The sequence below is a fragment of the Halichoerus grypus genome, chromosome 10 (assembly GCF_964656455.1).
Source record: "Halichoerus grypus chromosome 10, mHalGry1.hap1.1, whole genome shotgun sequence".
NCBI lineage: Eukaryota > Metazoa > Chordata > Mammalia > Carnivora > Phocidae > Halichoerus > Halichoerus grypus.
Window position 1 is genome coordinate 39,805,625 of NC_135721.1, and position 16,349 is coordinate 39,821,973.

Below are 16,349 nucleotides of genomic sequence, written 5' to 3' on the forward strand. Positions count from 1 at the left end.
TCCTTCGCTGCAAGATTAGCGACCTGTTCTATCTTCATCTCTTACTCTTCTCTGCCTACATGAGACTTCTGGTGGTGTCCATCTGAGTGAAATCACACAGACCTGAGCTCACTCTTTCTAGCTTGTACTTTTCAGATTTGATCCAGTTGCCTTCCTTCCCACCTGGACGACTCCCATCTCCTCTGTTCTATTTCACTTTGAGAAATTATCGCCACTTGAAACCATATTATATATGAATATTTTCTTTCCTGACTGACATCAGTTGTCTTCTTTCTTCAGCCTGTCTAACTCCATGGCCAATATTTTTATAAGAGGCAGGGACTGGTGGGACAGAATGAAATGTAAGTCAGCTGTTTCTATGTTCCTTTCCTATCTGAAAACAGAATGTTGCTTTGATCAAATCTTTTTGGCCTTTGAAGAATCACTTGAGGGCTTCTTTGCATGTTCTTGGTGGTACAAATAGTGGTTCTGGGGGTGAGAGGAACGACACAAGAGAGCATGGGAGGAGAAATACTGACAAGGTGGGAACTGATCAAGGCAATGATAGTGATGTCTCCTTTCTTACGAACATGGAGTCAGGCCAAAGCTGGTGAAGGAATAAGTTCTAAATTGGTTGAAACATTGAATCTTGGATATCAGCATGGATTGGAGTCAAGAGACTATGCCATAGGGTAGGTGAGTAATGGCAGGTGAAAAGGAGAGAGGCCTAGACTGGCTATAGGTGAGATAAGAAGTGGTTGATTCTGGATCTACTTAATGGGTAGAACACATGAAATTTGTGGTTAGATTAGGTGTGGGGGCTAAGGGAAAGAGAGAAGTAAGGATTACCCTCAGTTTGGGAGCCTGAGCAACTTGGCAAATGTTGGTGTCATTTACTAATAGGGAAGGAGAAGATTTGGGGGGTAAATCCCACAGTGTGGTTTTAGATGCAATGTTTGAAATATTTAGATGTGATGTTTTGCACAGTCTAGATCTGTGTTTTGCACAGATGTAGAAGAAACTGTCTTTTCTGGCTGGAAGAGTTCCCTCTTCTAGATTTAGAAGCTTTCTCTTGGTGTGAATTTTCTGATGGATAAAAAGCTCTGTAAACCAGGTGAAATGAGTGGTGGCATAGGTTGGTTGGCAAGGCTTTCCACATCCATCACATGCAAAGAATTTTTCCTGTACTCATTTCCTAATCAAAGATGGCACATTATTTCATGTTGCCTGCCAAAGTAAAAAAATAGTCCTCATTAACAATTTCATGTGCCATGGGTGGAATACTAATAAGTCAATATGATTTACTATAAAATATTTAATAGAAGTACATTTCCATCACTGATTCTAATAAAAATAATATAAAGATTTGATCAATATTGATGATATCATTTTTAATTTGTTTTATTATAAAAAGCTGTTGGGAACAAAGCAAAGTTATTTCTGACTAGATATAATTTGTAGCAGAGCAAAGACATCAAGAAAAATTAGATATTGGAAAAAATGATCAAATAAAAATTTTATTCTTTAAAAGTTATGAAAAGTATTAGGTTATAATTTTGGAATGTGCAGACATTACAACTCAATCTGCAGATAATGCAGTGAGCATTGATGTCAACTCAGCTCAAATTCAAATGCATATAAAAGCTACTTTGGTTTTTATTTTTCAAAACTTAAGCTTATTTATGGCTTTAAAAATAAATTCATTGTTGGGGCACCTGGGTAGCTCAGTTGTTAGGCGTCTGCCTTCGGCTTGGGTCATGGTCCCAGGGTCCTGGGATCGAGCCCCACATCGGGCTCCCTGCTTGGCGAGGAGCCTGCTTCTCCCTCTCCCACCCCCCCTGCTTGTGTTCCTGCTCTCGCTGTCTCTCTCTCTGTCAAATAAATAAATAAAATCTTAAAAAATATATAAATAAATTCATTGGTTTGGGGCGCCTGAATGGCTCAGTCCGCTAAGTATCCAACTCTCGTTCTCAGCTCAGGTCTTGATCTCAGGGTCATGAGTTCAAGCCCTGTGTTGGGTTCCATGCTGGGCATGGAGCCTACTTAAAAAATAAATGAATAAAAATAAATAAATAAATAAATTCATCATTAAAAAATGGTTAATCCATAAAGTTGACAGACATTTATTAAACATCTACTATGTGTCAGACTCCAGGTTAAATGCTGAGTACACATAAGTGACGAGAATGAACAAAGTCAAGGCTTCATGGAGATTACATGATTGTTTTGGTTTCAGACATAAAAATATGAAATAAATCTCTCTTACATAATTTGAAATGCTTTCAAATTTCAATAATTTATTAGTTTGATATGTTCTAAATATTGGGAAATAATTTCTTATGTTTACTTATATTTTTCTGACCAACTGACTTATGACTTAAGATGTCTTTTTGCAGAAAGTAATATACAATGAATTGATTTAAAGCTCATGACACATGAGGATTTATCTCTGTTTGACAAAATTCTAGTTAGCAACTCACAATTATTTCAATCATGTATGTCTTCTCCTCTTTTGTAACTACTAAATTAGAAAATTCAACGGGACAGTCAATGTAATTTTAAAAAAATCAAATAAAGTTCATGTTAGTTTCTTTTAACAGAATTTTAGGGTGCCAGTAAAATCATTCAAGAAGCCAATATTAAAATAGTCACAACTCTCAAGCTCAAAATCAAATTATGACACCCAAACCAAATGGAAAGCCTTTGAGTTGGGTTTTAACAGTCATTTGTTTTTTTTGTTTTTTTAAGATTTTATTTATTTATTTGACAGAAAGAGACACAGCTAGAGAGGGAACACAAGCAGGGCGAGTGGGAGAGGGAGAAGCAGGCTTCCCGCTGAGCAGGGAGCCCGATGCGGGGCTCAATCCCAGGACCCTGGGATCATGACCTGAGCCGAAGGCAGATGCTTAACGACTGAGCCACCCAGGCGCCCCTTAAAAGTCATTTGTAATAAAACCGTAGAATAGCACACTTGACAGAATAGAGAACTACACAGAATAAGATTTCCAGGCAACATCAACATTCAGCTATATATCGAATCATCAGGATCATGCTTAGGCAAGGTACATAGCACACACTATTGTGTGACGCAACATCATAAGTTGTGTTGTCAGATGACGTTATACTCATAGACTTATTGTCATCTGATTCATTATGTGATTTTATATTCTCCACAGAAAAACTAAGGTATCTCTAAGTTTCATTATAAAAAAACTCAAGTGGAAATTCAAATTAATAAAAACACAACCTTTAAAATTTCATTTTCTTTAAAAAAATTAATTGGAATGCCAGATGAGATTATGAAGGGAAAACATTAATTTAAAAATCTCTTCTATGATCATATTACCAAATGAACCTTAACGTGTATGTGTGTTTGTCTGTATCTGTGGATATAGATGTCGATACACAGAAACTTACCATTCCTACTTGAACGTATATCAAGAGAGGTGTGCTTCTACATTCTTTACGTCCATAAGTTCCTTCCTCCCCCGCAGGATGAATTTCTGATGATGAATAAGAAATTTATTCTGGGGGCGCCTGGGTGGCTCAGTCTGTTAAGTGGCTGCCTTCGGCTCAGGTCATGATCTCAGGGTCCTGGGATCGAGAGCCGCATCGGGCTCCCTGCTCAGTGGAGAGCCTGCTTCTCCCTCTCCCACTCCCCCTGCTTGTGTTCCCTCTCTTGCTGTGTCTCTCTCTGTCAAGTAAATAAATAAAATCTTAAAAAAAAAAAAAAAAGAAATTTATTCTGAGGGAATTTTCCGGTGTAGAAAAAACTATTTCGATGGCTTCTAAGTTTCTCTAACTTGGGCCATCTTGCTTGGTTAGAATGTACAACGGGTTCTTCAGGACTCAGAGAGTGAATTACTAATTCTTGTCTGAGGGTGAAGGCCTGACAGCTTTTGCAGGTGGAGTGAAATCATGTCTCAGGGATAAGAATATCACACTTGGGGTCAGGGGCCCTCACTAGGAGTTCTAGTTCTGCCACCATCTCAATATGTGAAACCCAAACTTCCCCAGACTTTACTAACTTTTGAGTATAAAATTAGGTTTTATCAATGGCCCAATTTCACTTTCTTCTCACCTGAATTGAAAAGGGCCTCATAATCCTAAAATAAATCCCTTCCTTGAGGGTGTCTCATGCATTTAGCAACTGTCAACTGGAGTTCTTCCTCCAGAAAGCCCCTCTAGATTGATCCACATACACATGTAGGCCTCCTTGAACGTATTGGAATAGAATTTTCTGCCTTTGTACCTGTACTCTATAGCTACTTGTTTTGTGTGTTATATGCAATTCTCTGAATCCAACGGGATTTTCATATCTGCAGGAATGTCTCATTGCAGATGCTTATACTTAACACTATCAGCTCTCTCTGGCAAAGCTAAACCAAAGGCAAAGCCAAGCCCCATTTTCTTTTACAGTTGTGGTTGAGACCTGTATGGCTGCACCAGCCAGGGGCTGAAAGACAGATCATTCATCCCTGAATGGCACCAGATAATGAAGTAAGAGACATTCCGGAATTTCTACTAGAGTTTTTGATGAGAAGCCTCCTATGTCTGTCTAATTTTTTGTCTGTGATCCCACTTTGCAACATGTGGCCAGACTCTCTGTGCTAGGGTCTAGCAGCTTGACTCATACTTCAGATAAGAGTGCTTAAACATGCTATCAGTATATGCATCTCTTATATTAAGGTGGTCCAAGGGCATAAACTTCTAGTTATTATCATCTGCTTCTAGCACTAGCTAGCTCTCCTCTACTCGCCGTACCTCCCCCCCGCCCCACGCCGCAGGTCTCCTCCCCCCACCAACCCCAACGAAAAGATGTCTTACATTACTCTCTTTTTTGGACCATACAGCTATTCCTTCAAAACTTCCATGCCTCAGGCAGCACCTACAACTTAGGCCAAATTCTTTCCCTCCACTTCAGATAGATTGACCTCTTTAAGAGCCATTCCTGTCTAGTCACCACAGGATCTGTGCAGAACACTGGGACCCTAGGAGATTTACCCAGAAATTTAGCATTCATCCACATCCAGAAATAATCTCAGAAATTTCAAGAATAGAGTCTTAACATGCGCTGATACTATCAACTTTGGTGTGCAACACTGCATCAGAAATTATTGAGCCTGGAGGCTGGACGACCCAGGATTTTGTCCTGGCCCACTTTCTGACAAACCTCACCTCCTGAATAACAGCTGACTATGACACACGGAACAGCTCTTTGCTAGACTTTCATGCCTCTCCAGTACTCTTCCCCCCAGCTACCTCTGTGACTAGCTTAGCTCACAAGGTCCAGGAACAACATATATCCATCTATATCTATTAACAATCAAAAATCAGTCAGTAAACTTGCTCCATGGCTGAATATTACTTGGCTTGCCAAATTATGAAAACAGAAATCCCCATTGTTAGACTGATGCTGTTCCCAATCAAAAGCTTTAAAGCCCCCAGTAAGGGGGTAGGGAAACATTAGAAGGAGGATAAAAATAGCAGTGGGGTAGAAGCAAAGGGGCCCCAGATAATATCTGGCAAATGGAGAAAATCTGTTAAAAAAAAAAAAAAAGCAACAGTGGCCAATTAGAGAGAATCACCTGCCTGTACTGACTTTTGTCCCACAAACTTTCACTCCTTTCCTTTTTTTCTTTCTCAATGGGCCAGCTCAGGAAATAGTAACATCATCTCTGTTTCTCTTCCTCCAATAGCACAGAATTTAAGTGCCTTGTTGACTTCGGGGCCAGACCTAATATCCTTCAACCTAAGGGCTCAAAATTTCTCCCATATTCCATAAACTTCTGACATATTTAAGGTACTAGAAATTTCCCATCATATCATCCCATTCTGAAAACATCTCTCTGACCAATATATTTTCCTTTTAAGCCTGTTTTCTCCCACCAATCTGTTAGATCTTCTGTAAAATGAGATACCATTCATTTCTGAACAGGAATTCTTTGTATGTGCTCACTTAATTTCCAGAACTTCCTTTCTAATAACCTCTGCTCATCAAGGAATATTTGCATATACATCCTCCCACCCACTCTTTTGTCTCAAAGCATAAATGATGTCAGACTCACTCATTCTGCCCACTGGTGAAAATCAATGGAAGTCCTACCAATCCCATCCCAAATTACCTGAAACTCCTTGCAGCTGGAGCCAATCATATTTTTCCTACCCTATTCTGCCAGTTAAAAAACCCCCAAATCTGTCAAAGACATGCTTTCCCTTAGGATCTTCAAATGGCAGGTCCTCAGGCTCGCCTTCTTTTCCTATCATAATACAACCCACAACTCAAATATTTTCACAATGCATTTTGTTCCAACTTTCTTTTTCATAATAATAGATCTTGACAGGCAATTTCTGTTTACTTTCTTCCTATTAAGGTTTCCATTTCACCTAGACCAGAATTTCCCAAGACTAAAACCCAAAATCTTAAAGGTGATTTAGATTACATTAGGGTTCCTGGAAATTCTGTTCTTGTTCAACACATTAGTGACCTAATGTTAGCCTTTCCCTGCCTAGAAGCCTGCAAATAAGATGCTTTCATTCTGCTTCTCCAGCACCCGGGGCTGCAAACCTCTCTGATGACTGATTACAGTAAAGCCAAGCTTGCCCTGAATTGTCTATGACTTTAGGAAATGGCCTCTCAGCCAGATAGAAACACTTCTCCTCCTGATTGGGGGGTATCCTCAGGATCCATGGGCCCTGCAATCGCATGATGCACACCTTCGCTTACGTGGCTAGGTAGGTGGGGAGTGGAGACAATAATGTGTTTCAGTGACAAAGCTTCTTTCACATCCAACTGAAACTGACAACCCAGAACACCAGCTTTCTCTTTGACCAAAACACAATCCATTTTGTAATGCTGGTTTCTTTCTCCTGGTCATAGTACTGTCACTCATTTAGTACTAAATTTTGCTTCTTCACTTTTGATAAAAGCCCCCAACATCTCATGATTATCTTCAAGTTATAAATCTCATGAGGTTCTCCAAGATACCCCACTTGAAAATTAGATCTCATCTTTTCTTAGATGGGTCTAGTTCAAGACTCTCAGAGAAAGGTGGTCCCAGATGAGTTTGTAAGATTTCCCTTTGCCCTCTTATATTTTGCTCAAACCAAACTCTCCCCCACTGCCCAACCTAGGGAGGTACCTCTTCTTTTCATCAGTCTTTGCTTTATCATCGTCAATTATGCATCATTGCGGAATCAGTATAGGTTTTCATTTCTGCAAAAAGCACTATCTCTAATGGCCCTTTTTTTCCTTTCATGGTTTTACTGAAACTGCCGTAACAGCTGCCGTGCAGCGGAAGGTTTTGATGAGGTTACACATAATCTCTGGCTGATGCTCTGGCCACTGTTGTACCACAACCACCAGCCACTTGCCCTTCTCTGGACATGCCTTGGTTTCTATCCCCACTTCTCGGATAATTTTCTCTGGTACTTTCTGCGCTCACATAATAATAATGTCATTTCTACCGGCGTTGCCATGAAGGGCCAAGGTCACATTGGAGCCATAATCTCACGGCTGCACGATGCTGCTCCAGAGAACTAATCGCGCCCCGTTGTCTGATTGTGTTGGCACCTCGCTGTCAGGGAAGTCTGGGCTACCCTAAAGGCTGCTGCTGAGGTCACTTGTGCATGCCAGTGAGCAATCACCCTGGTGGTGGTTAGTTTCTGCCTCATTGTCTTGCTTGACATACTAATAAAGGTGAAGGGGATTTGGGGGAAAAAAAAAGAAAAAAGCTATTACAGAAAGAAGAGGGTTTGCTTCTCCAAACAGGTAAAGCATTTAGGTATAGGGTCTATATTAGTTTGCTAGGGCTGCTCTAACAACCACAGTCTGGGTGGCTTATGAAACAGGACTTTATTTTCGTGCAGTTCTAGAGGCTTGGAGTCTGGAAATCAAGATGTCGGTTCCCTCTGGGGGTGGTGAGGGGAGGCTCTGCTCCGGCCTCTCTCCTTGGCTCTCAGATGGCTGTCTTCTCTCTGTGTCTCTTCACATTGTCTTCCCTCTGTGTGCATCTCTGTGTCCAAATCCTACCCACCTTTTAAAAAAAGATTTATTTATTTATTTTGAGAGAGAGAGAGAGAGAGAGAGAGTGAGCGCAGGAGGGGAGGGGCAGAGGGAGAGGGAGAGAGAGTCCCAAGCGCAGAGCCAGACACAGGGCTTGATCTCATGACTCTGAGATCACAACCTGAGCCAAAACCAAGAGTCAGATGCTTTAACCAACTGCACCACCCAGGCACCCCCAAATTTCCTCTTTTTATAAGGACACCAGTCATATTGGGTTAGAGCCCATCTTAACGGCCTAACTGTAACTTGATTATCTCTGTAAAGACCCTATTACTAAATAAGGTCACCTTCTAAGGTACTGGGGGTTAGAACTTCAACATGCAAGTTTTTCGGGGAGGGACACAATTCAAACCATAATAGGCTCTATCTCCTAGTGCCATACAGTTCAAACTACAGACAATTGTAAATACATGTACACCTCTGAATCCTAATCACGGACAGGAATAAAGTGGGTTTTTTCCCCCCACAGGAGTTTTATTCACATTTATATTTTAGTAAATACGACTTATATGGCCTGATCCTGGCTTGATTGTCCCACGGTGAAGCCAGTGTGTTGGACATATCCAAGTATTCCCTCCAGTTACTAGAAAAAGATGATAAATACACCTCCTAACCTTGAGGATTTACAGAAACAACAAAGACGGACATAAAATGTCAATATAAATAGGATAACTACTAAAGGAGGTAACCTCTCAGGAAAAAATAAATATGCATTAGGAAAAACATTTTAAGAGGTGGGCTTGAGCTTTGGAAGATAGATAAGATGTAAACAGTTGTAGAAGGAGTTGATGGTAGAGACAGTTCCAGAAAAAAACTTATTCACAAACCCTCTTAGGGTTTCTGGGGATGAGATCATAAGGAGACTTGTGTGGATGCAGTAAGCTTTTCCTTTAGTGTTTGGGAGGAGGGTGGTATGTGAAGAGGGATGGGATTGTGAAGGCTCTGCTATTTATCCTGGAGATCACTGAGCACAACAGAATGTTTTTGAGGAGAGGAGTGACATGATGGAGAAATGTTTGGGGGACAGACAACTGAGTGGAGTGGAGAGTGCATAGTGAGGGGAGGTCGAGATGGCCCCCAGGGTGTGGGTGGGGGCTGACATGAAGAGGAGGAAGGCAGACTAATTTTTTCTGAGCCTATAACCATCAAGCATGTTTACAAAGTCATGATGATGTTAACACTGGATGTTGATAGATGTAGATTATGAAGATCTATATTGGGCAGGTGGGGAAGTGTGTGTGTGGTTAGAAAGAGGCAATGGTGTGAATGAGGGCTAATACAGGAAATCAATAGACAGTGTTGAAAAGGAAGCCTCAGGGGGCGCCTGGGTGGCTCAGTCGTTAGGCGGCTGCCTTCGGCTCAGGTCATGCATGATCCCAGGGTCCTGGGATCGAGCCCCGCATTGGGCTCCCTGCTCCGCGGGAAGCCTGCTTCTCCCTCTCCCACTCCCCCTGCTTGTGTTCCCTCTCTCGCTGTGTCTCTGTCAAATAAATAAAATCTTTAAAAAACAAAAAAAAGAAAAGGAAGCCTCAGAAATTCCTAATTTAATTATATTACTTAGTAGAATGGAGGAAATATCAAAATATTCAACTGAGTATTTTGCCCTGAAAGTAATTTGCCTTTAAGGAGCAGGCAGGTGGGGGTGGGGTGGGGAGGAGAGGCGGATCAAGGGGCTCTTTTTGTAAAACAAAACAAACCCATAGAAGGACTTGACTCTCTAAGATGTGTCTATAAGTAACTTTGATCAAATTAAAGATTAAATTCAGAAAGGAATGGTAATAACAATAGTGAGTTGTTTTCGTCTATCAGATTGGAAGAAAAATTGACAATTTTTCTAAAAGGCTGTTTGACAATGCATATTAAACCTTTAAGCTATATACCTTTTTGTTTTTTTTGGCTCAGAACCCCCGGTTCTGGAAATTGACCCTAAAGAGTACAGTACAACTATGTTCAAAAGTATGATCAAAACTGTTGTACTGTAAGCATTTACTATTTCTGAGCCTTTTCGTATGTCCGGCTATAATGGGCATCATCTGATTTAACCCCAATGACAGCACAATTACCTAGATCTTAGAGATTCCACTTTGTATCCAAGGAAATAGCTCTCTCTTGTTCTTGCTCTCCTTCTTCTCTGTTTCTCCTCTTTTCTTTCTTCCCTGCTCACTTACTCTCCTCTCCCCTCTTCCTCCACTTTCTCTTCCTATATGGTAGGAGCACCAGGATAGGACTTCCCATCTAGCATGAAGTCTTACATTCATTTAACATCTGTGATTAGATTCAATTCAAGGAATGGAAAGGGAGAGGAAAGCTCCCTTTTGTCTACAGAATATGTTCTGTAATATAGCCTTTTTTTTTTTTTTTTTTTTAGTAAAGACAAGATGTTTTCCCTCTTCTTCTCAGTTGGTGAGAACTTGAGGTGGAGGACAGTGGCTGATCGGCCAGACAAATCTCCAAACATCCATGTTGAAGAAAGTCTTAGTAATTAATGAGACTATGGACTAAAAGAAAGTTGGGTACAGTAAGGAAACCTGCCGGATTGGAAAGATTGATGTGAACCCATAACTTTATAAGGAAACAGATATTCTAGCTGAAAAAGTGGCCCATGGAAATAATAGTTTCAACAGTAGCCATTTTGCTCATCATGACTCTCATGTGTCTAGTGTCAGATTTTCATCTGTTTTGTTTTTATCCACTAAAAGAACTAGATTTTCTTTAAAAGTAGCTGATTCCCCAAGTCTTGGCAGGAAAATTCAGATGGGTCTAGAACATCTTGTTGTTGCTGGAAAGCAGGGATGCTTTCAAGGTGTGAACCCACTAGTCAAAGCATATCAGGAACAGATTTAAATTTATTTAGCTTGCTATGCATGGGAACCATCTGCGTGTGGGTAAAGGCCATTTGGGAGGGGCTTATTATAAGATTTGTGCTTATGCTGAATGATTTTTATGAAGAGATTGGGGAAGCGGGGACCATCCCTGGATTGCATAATGTCAAGAAGCTGGGAGCAGTTCAGTGATTCAGTATCTCAGTAATCTCTGTTCAGAAGGTAGGAGGAGTGAAGTGAGGCTGGTGATTTCACTGGCAAGAAAGCAAAAATCACTCAGAGATCTTTTTTTTTTCTTCAGTTGCATTATGGCTTTAATTATGTTGGAAATTGTTTATCATAGCTTGATAGCCACCAGGGCTGGTTTTCACTTTCTCAGAAATATTCAAGGCAGTGCTACAAGAATAAAGGAATCAACTTAAAAAAGGTCTCCTATTGGCCAAGATGAGACAATATGAGCATCAAATAATTATAATCATTAAGGCTATGAGGTCATTAGGATACTCAAAATTAAAGGTTAGTAGAAGTATAAAAATGTAGCTATAATAAAAAACGTAAATATGATAGAATATATTTAATTTTTACTGATTACAAGTTTCCAATTAATACCCACAGACAGACATTTAGTACCTACACGTTAAGAAATGTCAGCCATCCAAACATTAAATAACACATCAGTTCTGGGAAAGCAATACATTTTAAAAGTTTGAAACCTATATGAAAGGCAGACACTTAAAAAATCTCATGATGTATCAAGTAAACTTTTATTATAAAAAGGGACTCTGCCTAATGCCCCAAGGCTTGGGTTGAAATTACAGTGGCGTACACAATCAGGACCCTTGGGTAACCAAGATCAGTGGCAAAATTCCAGAAGCTGCCATTTCAACTGATCTGAGACGGTATTCTTCTTCTGTGACTGGTAAAATTACTTCAGCCTTGGGAAACTTTGATAAAACATAAAAACAAAAATCCTAGGGAGGAAGGAGCATAAGACTGTATGATGAAATTAAAATTCATTTTGATTTGAGCACCTTTATTACTGGTTTAAAGTGAAAGTATAATAAAAATTATTTAAAGCTTTATTTTATTTTTTGTATTTTGTTGGATTTTTTCAGAAAAATATGAAATATTTATAATCGTAATTTTAATTAAACTGTTTAGAACATTTTATTAGATAAGCTCATAACCAATTAATAAGTTTGGGAAAGTTTAATTTGTTAGATTCCAAGTCCAGACATTTGTTATGAAGATACTGTGTGAAAACTTAGAATAGTGACTGCTTACTCCTTAACAAGAATGTTATCTTATTTTTTACTAAAATATAATTGACACACAATGTTACCTTAGTTTCAAGTGTACAACATAGTGATTCGACAAGTCTATATGTTATGCTATGCTGACCACAAGTGTAGCTACCATCTGTGGAACGTTAATCCTTTAATGAAATCGTACAATTAAAAAATTAAGCATTACATCATAGTAATGAATATCCTTCGTTATGTACAGATTATTTTCAGACATCAGAGAGTCTACCAACAGAGCAGAGGTAAGGATATAATAGAACTCAGAAGCAAGGTGTTGAGGAACCATTCATCCATTATCCTTTAAGATGTTTCTAGAACAAAGGTTCTTTGAGAGCAGCCCTTCATCTACATCCCCTGAGAACCTTGTGATTCTACGGTCTTGACCATAAATAATTAGGTTAGAAGAGATGATGTTTGTTTCCCTTGGCCTTTTCCTACCTGTCACAAAATGGTGTCCTCAGGATCAGGCAGGTGGCCAGGAAGATTGTACTCAGAGCTGTCCACAGAAGAGTGCAAGTTTGGGTCAACTCAATCAGTCAGGATTACCCCATTCACCTCTCCATTATGGCTCTCTTTATATGGAACTCATACATTGGAATGCCTCGAACTTCCCAATCCCAAATGAGTTCCCAGGAAACATCTCCATTTGTGAACTAATGGACAAATCTCTTGCCATTGCTGTCTCTTTGGTTAGGAATGTAAGGGAGGTTGGGAAAGGAAGAATTTATGTCTGTTATTGCCGCTCTGAAAAAACCTGGGCCATTTAATAAGGAAGACAAGAAAAATGGATATTGGGTGACCAGTAGCTGTGTCTGCCACAGGAGTGACTAATCGTACAAACCAGGTATAATCTTCCAACTGGGAAAAAGAAAAGAAAAATGGTGCACAGAGGGAAAAACCCCTGGAGATACTTACCCTGCTGTGGACCAGGCAAATAGAGTATTTGGACACAGAAAGATGCTATGTTTTGTGATTTGGGGTTGGCCTGTGGCAGATAGAGTCATCAATTGTGCACTCTCAGAGCCCTTGACTTTATCTACAATCAGCAATATCCCTCCCTCTAGGCTCTCACACTTCCCCGATCTCAGAGCAAAAAAAGACCTGCTGCCTATTGAAGCGTCCTTGCAGCCTGCCCTGTGGACCCCATCGATTTCATCTCTACCGCACCCTGTCTTTCTGTGCGCCTCTTACTCTGCTTCTCCATCTCTCCTATCCTCCTGCACTCAGGCATTTGTACGCTTCCCTTTGTAAAATATGAAACCTCAGTCGTCATGTTAATCCACCCATCTATTTTTTTCCATTAAAGTCTTCGATTTTATGGCTCACACCCACAGTTTCCTTTTCCTTTCCTGCCCTTGGAATTTGGAGTTTCCCATTTCACAATGTTATTAAATCTGCTCCTTGGAGGACACTCTAGCTTTCTTCCTATTCAAATATAATAGATTAAAAAAACTTGTATTATCAACAGCCATCTTCCTTTGGTAACAGTCTTGACCTTGTGTTCTTCCTGAAGGCCTTTTCCCTTGGGTTTTCCTTTCTTTCATAATTACTTTCTTATTAGCTTTCCTCTCTTCCTCAACCTGCAAATATTCTGAGGACTGGTTTTCCACGCCCCCCCCCCACACACACACTCCCTTCTGTCTTGAGAGAAAAAACAGAGGAGTATTTCCCTGACTCTTTATTCTGTGTGTTAAGTCCCGGCCCCACAGGCACATCCAGCTTCTTTGTATCTCCTCTGTTCTAATTCCATGTTCAGAGTTGCGGTGGGAGATTTCCACTTCAAAGTCCCACTACCATTTAAAGCTGAGTTCATCTCCTGCAAAAGCGCTTCCCTTTCCCGTTGTCTCCATCTCCAACAGGGTGGCACCGTGTTTTCCAGCACAAACTCTGGAATCAAACAGAAAAGCAGCTCTCATACTGACCTGCTGAGGGACTTTGGGCGCATTATGTAACCTGTCTCTGTCTCTTTTCTTACCTGCAAAATGAGACCACCTACCTCAGAGGGCCTGGCACTCCTTGTGGAGTTACTAGCTGTTGTACAAATATTTAGTTCATTCCTCCAAGGCAAATGGGAGGGCTGTACTACCCTGCCCCACTGAACTCAGGTTGGCCGTGTGACTTGCTATGGCCTAAAATGTGAGTAGAAGTGCCAAGTGTCATTGCTCACCAGAACCTTTAAAAGCTGTGATCCCTTTCCCTCTGCTGCAACAACCAGCAATGTTCCCATGGTGACTTCTGGGTCATTCTGGTGTCTCTGACATGGGGCAGAGCCCCACTGATCTTTGATGGATGTGTAATGTTAGTGAGAAATAAGCCTTTGTTGCTTGAAGCTCCTGGAATTTAGGGTTGTTTTGGCACTGTAGCATAACGGAGCTTATACTGACTAAGAACAAGACAGCTGGAGCTTAGAGCTGAGTGGAGAAGATAAACACTGGAAAGTAATTATGCAAGGCTTTTCTGCCTGTAATAGCTCTTGCCTTGTTTTGTCCTCACGCTTCAGCCTTTAATACTGTCAAATGCTATTAGTTCTCTGACACAAAGCTTCCCCTTTTAGTTGTCATGAAAAATCTTTCTTTTACTTAAGAGACTCAAATGCAAGGATGCATCGAAATCACCTGGTGGGCTTGTTAAACCACAGATTGCTGGGTTTATCCCCAGGCATTCTGATTCAGTAGGTCTTGGGTGGGGCCAAGAACTTGCTTTTTTAACAAGCTCCCAGATGATGCACATGCTGCTGTGTCAGGGACCACAGTTCTAGAACCACTGTTTTACTGGTTGTGGTTTTTAAGGATATGGGGCGTCCTCATTTTTTCAGTCTTCACATACTCACTAGTTAATGTTAGGTCTGACTTTAGTCTTCAAGGGAAGTGTTTATGTAATACCAGGAAGGGAAAGAATATTGGGGGCCACTTGGGAAGGAAAAGCACTGAGTCAGGGGTAGTGACATTTAGATCCCCTGGGGGCTTTGTGATGCTAGCAGGGCAAGGCTAGCAAAATCCTCAAGCTGGACTTTGAGTCCATGGCGCAGTTCAACACTGATTTTATTGATTAGCAAAGGGACCACATTTACTCTTCTAAGAGCTAATCCCAGCAGAAAAAAACGGGATTCAATCCTCCCCAGAGCATCAACCTCCTACATCTAGTTGTCTGCTCACACGAAAGGTTCCACCCTTCCAAAACTGGGTCCAGATGAAAATCAAATATCTGGTATAGATTGTACCATGTTGATTTAGGCATAAGATACAGGTTTGTCGATTTTCTTGAGACAAAACAGAAGATCTTGGGACAATTTTCATTTAAAGTGCAAATAAAAATCAGCTGTATCTTGTATGGCCAAGTCTTCTCTTGCCATTCCTTTAGGAGTACTAAGCACTGATGCACTTTAACTAATAGCTTGTTTTCCTTCTGAAGTTTGTGGCCCTTTAAGCAATAATAAAGACAACTAATTTTTGCTACATCCCAGACACCATGCTAAACCTTTTCGTGACTCATTATCTTATTAAATCCTAACTTGAACACTTTGGTGTAGGTATTGTTATTTTCATTTCTTTTTCTTTTTATAGTTAAGAAAATGCTGGGAGCTTCCCAACTTGTGCCGTGTTAGCTGGCTAGTACATGACAGCATGGAGACCCAAAGTGTGGCTATCTGATTCCAGGGAGTTAATCACGTGAATAACATGAACCCAGGGCAGGTTTACGATTAAACTTGAAATCCTCTCCTTCCTTCCAGGCATCTTCAAACCTCCCCTTTTGTGTCAAAAGCCCCAGCAGAGGATCATTAGGTGATAGGATGAGCTGCAGCAAAGGGTGCTATAAGAATCACTTCAGGTAGATTTGTCTCCAAAATTAACTTGTGTTTGCATCTAAAACAAAATGAGGGCATTTCATCTTCTGAGGTGGCATTCCCAGGCCCATGCTCTTACTTTGACTCTTTTCTGATGTTTTTAATTAAGGCCAGAACCCTCACCTATTTGCCCAATTACTCAGTAAGCTATTTTAGCCAAATGGTAGGCCAATATCCTCAGTCTGCAACGGTGTGAGATGCTGGTTTAGAGAACATTCCCTGCCACCCCCCAAGGACAAGACCTTTCTTCAAGCAATAAGCAATATCATACATGGTACCCCAGTAGATGAAAGGCATAGTAGTGGTGCTACCGAAGGTAGGCCCCTCCTTCACTG

General features: G+C 40.6%; 1 long non-coding RNA gene across 1 annotated transcript in view; it reads left to right on the forward strand.

Moving 5' to 3' along the window:
• The window catches only part of LOC118551529 (uncharacterized), a 36,285-nt gene extending 20,309 nt beyond the window's left edge, over positions 1-15,976 (forward strand). The window contains exon 3 of the long non-coding RNA XR_013442175.1: positions 15,901-15,976. This is a non-coding gene — a long non-coding RNA (uncharacterized LOC118551529). The remainder of the gene's footprint in view (positions 1-15,900) is intronic.
• Positions 15,977-16,349: the final 373 nt, after the last annotated feature.